This window comes from Bufo bufo, chromosome 9 (assembly GCF_905171765.1).
Source record: "Bufo bufo chromosome 9, aBufBuf1.1, whole genome shotgun sequence".
NCBI lineage: Eukaryota > Metazoa > Chordata > Amphibia > Anura > Bufonidae > Bufo > Bufo bufo.
Genome location: NC_053397.1, coordinates 131596018 through 131603373, shown reverse-complemented (window position 1 = coordinate 131603373; position 7356 = coordinate 131596018).

Below are 7356 nucleotides of genomic sequence, written 5' to 3'. Positions count from 1 at the left end.
GGAAGGGCTAGGTGGACGCCCCTGGGAAACCCTGGAAGCAGAGTCTTCAAACAGAAGAAGAGACTGCTGCATAACTTGTGGCTCAGACCGTTTCCCTGATATGCTTGGGGGTGATGTGACAGACTGATGGGCTTGGTTTTCAGGTGCCACCTGTGCGCTTTCCGCAGAAGACTGGGTGGAAGACCATGTGGTGAACGTGCTGGAAGCACTGTCGGCCACCCAATCGATTAATGCCTGTACCTGCTCAGGCCTTACCATCCTAAGAGCGGCATTGGGCCCCACGAGATATTGCGGTACATTCTGCCGGCTAGTTGAGGGAGTTCGTTCCCTACTGTGTGCGCCTGGGGCCGAACGGCCACGTCCTCTACCAGCAACAGAGGCTCCACGGACACCACCACGACCGCGTCCTCGTCCCTTAATAGTATTTTTCTTCATTGTTGCGATTCAACTCGCACCACAATGAAATATATTATTTTTTATAAGCAAAATCCCCTCACTGGAATACTTTCAGTCTTTTGACTGTATGGATTACAGATGGAATGACTGTTATATGTGAGTACCGCTTTCTTTGACAGATTCTAGTATGGGTACATATATGTTTTCCCAACCCCAGCACATTAGTTTGCTAATTCCAGATGTATGAAACGCAGGCCTAACTGTATCTAGTATATTGAACGCCAGATAAACTAACTTGGCCTTTTTTAAATAAAAAAAAAATTCCCTCACTGGAATACTTTCAGTCTTTTGACTGTATGGATTACAGATGGAATGACTGTTATATGTGAGTACCGCTTTCTTTGACAGATTCTAGTATGGGTACATATATGTTTTCCAAACCCCAGCACATTAGTTTGCTAATTCCAGATGTATGAAACGCAGGCCTAACTGTATCTAGTATATTGAACGCCAGATAAACTAACTTGGCCTTTTTTAAATAAAAAAAAAATTCCCTCACTGGAATACTTTCAGTCTTTTGACTGTATGGATTACAGATGGAATGACTGTTATATGTGAGTACCGCTTTCTTTGACAGATTCTAGTATGGGTACATATATGTTTTCCCAACCCCAGCACATTAGTTTGCTAATTCCAGATGTATGAAACGCAGGCCTAACTGTATCTAGTATATTGAACGCCAGATAAACTAACTTGGCCTTTTTTAAATAAAAAAAAATCCCCTCACTGGAATACTTTCAGTCTTTTGACTGTATGGATTACAGATGGAATGACTGTTATATGTGAGTACCGCTTTCTTTGACAGATTCTAGTATGGGTACATATATGTTTTCCCAACCCCAGCACATTAGTTTGCTAATTCCAGATGTATGAAACGCAGGCCTAACTGTATCTAGTATATTGAACGCCAGATAAACTAACTTGGCCTTTTTTAAATAAAAAAAATCCCCTCACTGGAATACTTTCAGTCTTTTGACTGTATGGATTACAGATGGAATGACTGTTATATGTGAGTACCGCTTTCTTTGACAGATTCTAGTATGGGTACATATATGTTTTCCCAACCCCAGCACATTAGTTTGCTAATTCCAGATGTATGAAACGCAGGCCTAACTGTATCTAGTATATTGAACGCCAGATAAACTAACTTGGCCTTTTTTAAATAAAAAAAATCCCCTCATTGGAATACTTTCAGTCTTTTGACTGTATGGATTACAGATGGAATGACTGTTATATGTGAGTACCGCTTTCTTTGACAGATTCTAGTATGGGTACATATATGTTTTCCCAACCCCAGCACATTAGTTTGCTAATTCCAGATGTATGAAACGCAGGCCTAACTGTATCTAGTATATTGAACGCCAGATAAACTAACTTGGCCTTTTTTAAATAAAAAAAATTCCCTCACTGGAATACTTTCAGTCTTTTGACTGTATGGATTACAGATGGAATGACTGTTATATGTGAGTACCGCTTTCTTTGACAGATTCTAGTATGGGTACATATATGTTTTCCCAACCCCAGCACATTAGTTTGCTAATTCCAGATGTATGAAACGCAGGCCTAACTGTATCTAGTATATTGAACGCCAGATAAACTAACTTGGCCTTTTTTAAATAAAAAAAATTCCCTCACTGGAATACTTTCAGTCTTTTGACTGTATGGATTACAGATGGAATGACTGTTATATGTGAGTACCGCTTTCTTTGACAGATTCTAGTATGGGTACATATATGTTTTCCCAACCCCAGCACATTAGTTTGCTAATTCCAGATGTATGAAACGCAGGCCTAACTGTATCTAGTATATTGAACGCCAGATAAACTAACTTGGCCTTTTTTAAATAAAAAAAATTCCCTCACTGGAATACTTTCAGTCTTTTGACTGTATGGATTACAGATGGAATGACTGTTATATGTGAGTACCGCTTTCTTTGACAGATTCTAGTATGGGTACATATATGTTTTCCAAACCCCAGCACATTAGTTTGCTAATTCCAGATGTATGAAACGCAGGCCTAACTGTATCTAGTATATTGAACGCCAGATAAACTAACTTGGCCTTTTTTAAATAAAAAAAAAATTCCCTCACTGGAATACTTTCAGTCTTTTGACTGTATGGATTACAGATGGAATGACTGTTATATGTGAGTACCGCTTTCTTTGACAGATTCTAGTATGGGTACATATATGTTTTCCCAACCCCAGCACATTAGTTTGCTAATTCCAGATGTATGAAACACAGGCCTAACTGTATCTAGTATATTGAACGCCAGATAAACTAACTTGGCCTTTTTAAAATAAAATAAAAATCCCCTCACTGGAATACTTTCAGTCTTTTGACTGTATGGATTACAGATGGAATGACTGTTATATGTGAGTACCGCTTTCTTTGACAGATTCTAGTATGGGTACATATATGTTTTCCCAACCCCAGCACATTAGTTTGCTAATTCCAGATGTATGAAACGCAGGCCTAACTGTATCTAGTATATTGAACGCCAGATAAACTAACTTGGCCTTTTTTAAATAAAAAAAATCCCCTCACTGGAATACTTTCAGTCTTTTGACTGTATGGATTACAGATGGAATGACTGTTATATGTGAGTACCGCTTTCTTTGACAGATTCTAGTATGGGTACATATATGTTTTCCCAACCCCAGCACATTAGTTTGCTAATTCCAGATGTATGAAACGCAGGCCTAACTGTATCTAGTATATTGAACGCCAGATAAACTAACTTGGCCTTTTTTAAATAAAAAAAATCCCCTCACTGGAATACTTTCAGTCTTTTGACTGTATGGATTACAGATGGAATGACTGTTATATGTGAGTACCGCTTTCTTTGACAGATTCTAGTATGGGTACATATATGTTTTCCCAACCCCAGCACATTAGTTTGCTAATTCCAGATGTATGAAACGCAGGCCTAACTGTATCTAGTATATTGAACGCCAGATAAACTAACTTGGCCTTTTTTAAATAAAAAAAATTCCCTCACTGGAATACTTTCAGTCTTTTGACTGTATGGATTACAGATGGAATGACTGTTATATGTGAGTACCGCTTTCTTTGACAGATTCTAGTATGGGTACATATATGTTTTCCCAACCCCAGCACATTAGTTTGCTAATTCCAGATGTATGAAACGCAGGCCTAACTGTATCTAGTATATTGAACGCCAGATAAACTAACTTGGCCTTTTTTAAATAAAAAAAATTCCCTCACTGGAATACTTTCAGTCTTTTGACTGTATGGATTACAGATGGAATGACTGTTATATGTGAGTACCGCTTTCTTTGACAGATTCTAGTATGGGTACATATATGTTTTCCCAACCCCAGCACATTAGTTTGCTAATTCCAGATGTATGAAACGCAGGCCTAACTGTATCTAGTATATTGAACGCCAGATAAACTAACTTGGCCTTTTTTAAATAAAAAAAATTCCCTCACTGGAATACTTTCAGTCTTTTGACTGTATGGATTACAGATGGAATGACTGTTATATGTGAGTACCGCTTTCTTTGACAGATTCTAGTATGGGTACATATATGTTTTCCCAACCCCAGCACATTAGTTTGCTAATTCCAGATGTATGAAACGCAGGCCTAACTGTATCTAGTATATTGAACGCCAGATAAACTAACTTGGCCTTTTTTAAATAAAAAAAATCCCCTCACTGGAATACTTTCAGTCTTTTGACTGTATGGATTACAGATGGAATGACTGTTATATGTGAGTACCGCTTTCTTTGACAGATTCTAGTATGGGTACATATATGTTTTCCCAACCCCAGCACATTAGTTTGCTAATTCCAGATGTATGAAACGCAGGCCTAACTGTATCTAGTATATTGAACGCCAGATAAACTAACTTGGCCTTTTTTAAATAAAAAAAATCCCCTCACTGGAATACTTTCAGTCTTTTGACTGTATGGATTACAGATGGAATGACTGTTATATGTGAGTACCGCTTTCTTTGACAGATTCTAGTATGGGTACATATATGTTTTCCCAACCCCAGCACATTAGTTTGCTAATTCCAGATGTATGAAACGCAGGCCTAACTGTATCTAGTATATTGAACGCCAGATAAACTAACTTGGCCTTTTTTAAATAAAAAAAATCCCCTCACTGGAATACTTTCAGTCTTTTGACTGTATGGATTACAGATGGAATGACTGTTATATGTGAGTACCGCTTTCTTTGACAGATTCTAGTATGGGTACATATATGTTTTTCCAACCCCAGCACATTAGTTTGCTAATTCCAGATGTATGAAACGCAGGCCTAACTGTATCTAGTATATTGAACGCCAGATAAACTAACTTGGCCTTTTTTAAATAAAAAAAAAATTCCCTCACTGGAATACTTTATGGCTTTTCACTGTATGGATTACAGGTGGACTGGTATTAGTAGGGGTGACACAAGCACACCCAAGTCCCTGATGTAGGATTTCTATGGCACAGACCACTATTACAAGTGATTAATGGACGTTGGGAGAGATTGTGCTGCAGCACTAGTCCCAAGATGGCCGCCGCCTATCAGCCCAGTAACATGTGCCACAAAATGGTCTGCACAACCTTTAAAAAAAATAGCCTTGGACTGTGCTGCTAAATCGCTATTGGTCTGAATCCCAGGTGTAGATGTCTGACTTGTTTGGAGCTTTGGAATGCACACTGTGGCAGCTTCTGCTGCAGCACTACAAGTCGCAAAATGGCGGCCGCCGGTCAGCCCAGGTACATGTGGATGGAAAAATCACTCTGGCCACTCTAAAAATAGCCAATCCCTATCAAAAAAGCAGCTCAGCTGCAGTTGTTCAGATGAATCACAGGTGGAGGAGAGAAATTTGCTTCCAGTTATTCAATTATCCCTGCCTATTCTCGCCCTAGCATCAGCTGCGTCTATCCCTGTTCTATTCACATCGGGAGTGAGCACGTCCCGACGTGCGCACAAGCTTATAAAGAGGCTGAGTCACATGCTGCACTTGGCCAATCACAGCCTTGCCAATAGTAGGCATGGCTGCGATGGCATCTTAGGGCAAGTAGTATGATGCATGTTGATTGGCTGCTTTGCAGCCTTTCAAAATGCGCCAAAATACATGCCGAACGACGAACCCGAACCCGAACTTTTACGAAAAAGTTCGGGTTCGGGTCCGTGTCACGAACACCCCAAAATTCGGTACGGACCCGAACTATGCTCGAACTGTTCGCTCAACACTACACACCAGTTATAATAATTTTTTCTAATTGCGTTTGTCACTCTTTGTACTTGTAGTATCGCTGCAGAACCGCTCACCAGTCACAATGCTGCACAGTACAAATCCATATAATATGCTTTCTATATTATTGAAAGCATCAATAGTACACCTATACCAGTCCTTAAAAGGACTTTTGTGGACCTATTAGCTAGCGATTTAGTGATTTTCACTAACAGTCTGTCCCTGCTCCACATAGCAACCTCTCCCTACATTGACAAAAGACAGAATATAAAATGGTAGCCAGATCAGGTCTATTTATAAGGTAGGGGGTATATCCATGTGCTGAAATGTCTCAATTGGCTGTCCTGTACCACCTGATGGATGTGTCATGGGTCAAAGTTCTTCACAATGTAAAAGAATATGGAGGGCGCAAATATCGCCATATGTTAGAGCAGTGGTGGGCAACCTTTTTTGTCAACTGAGCCAAATATCGCCAAAACCCCGATTGGAATTTCTTTCGAGAGCCACATTTTTAAAACCTAAAATATTGCATCAACAGTACCAGTGAGGACTATTATGCTCATGCACACGACCATGTGCCCGCAAAAAAGTAGCGCATGCTCAAGTGAATGGGTCCATGATGAGTGCTGCACACGGCCGTGTGCAGCCAGCATCAAGGACCCATTCACTTCAATGGGTCCAGGATCCAGGCGCATGCACTACTTTTTTGCGGTGCGGATGCACAGCCAGAAGCACCACGGAAGCACACTGCAGCACTCATATCCCCGATCCTGGACCCATTGGAGTGAATGGGTCCATGATGCGGGCTGCACACGGCCGTGTGCAGCCCGCATCATGGACCCATTCACTTCTGCATGTGCTACTTTTTCGCGGTGCGGGCAGTCGGATGCGGATCGCGAACCCTATTCAAGTGAATGGGTCCGCGATCCTCATGCAGCTGCCCCATGGTCTGTGTCCGTGCATTACGGACCGCTATTTGCGGTCCGCAGCACAGGCACGGCGCCCTTACATTCGTGGGCATCAGCCCAGAGTGTGTTTTTGAATACTTTTATATGTACTTTCTTTTATTTGGATCTTGATTATTATTTCATTTTATCTTTATCATTTTTTACTTTTCTTAAACTTGTCTGCAGATGTGGATGTAATGTGGATGACGCACTTATGGGGGATATCTGTGGATGACGCACTTATGGGGGATATCTGTGGATGACGCACTTATGGGGGATATCTGTGGATGACGCACTTATGGGGGATATCTGTGGATGACGCACTTATGGGGGATATCTGTGGATGACGCACTTATGGGGGATATCTGTGGATGACGCACTTATGGGGGATATCTGTGGATGACGCACTTATGGGGGATATCTGTGGATGACGCACTTATGGGGGATATCTGTGGATGACGCACTTATGGGGGATATCTGTGGATGACGCACTTATGGGGGATATCTGTGGATGACGCACTTATGGGGGATATCTGTGGATGACGCACTTATGGGGGATATCTGTGGATGACGCACTTATGGGGGATATCTGTGGATGACGCACTTATGGGGGATATCTGTGGATGACGCACTTATGGGGGATATCTGTGGATGACGCACTTATGGGGGATATCTGTGGATGACGCACTTATGGGGGATATCTGTGGATGACGCACTTATGGGGGATATCT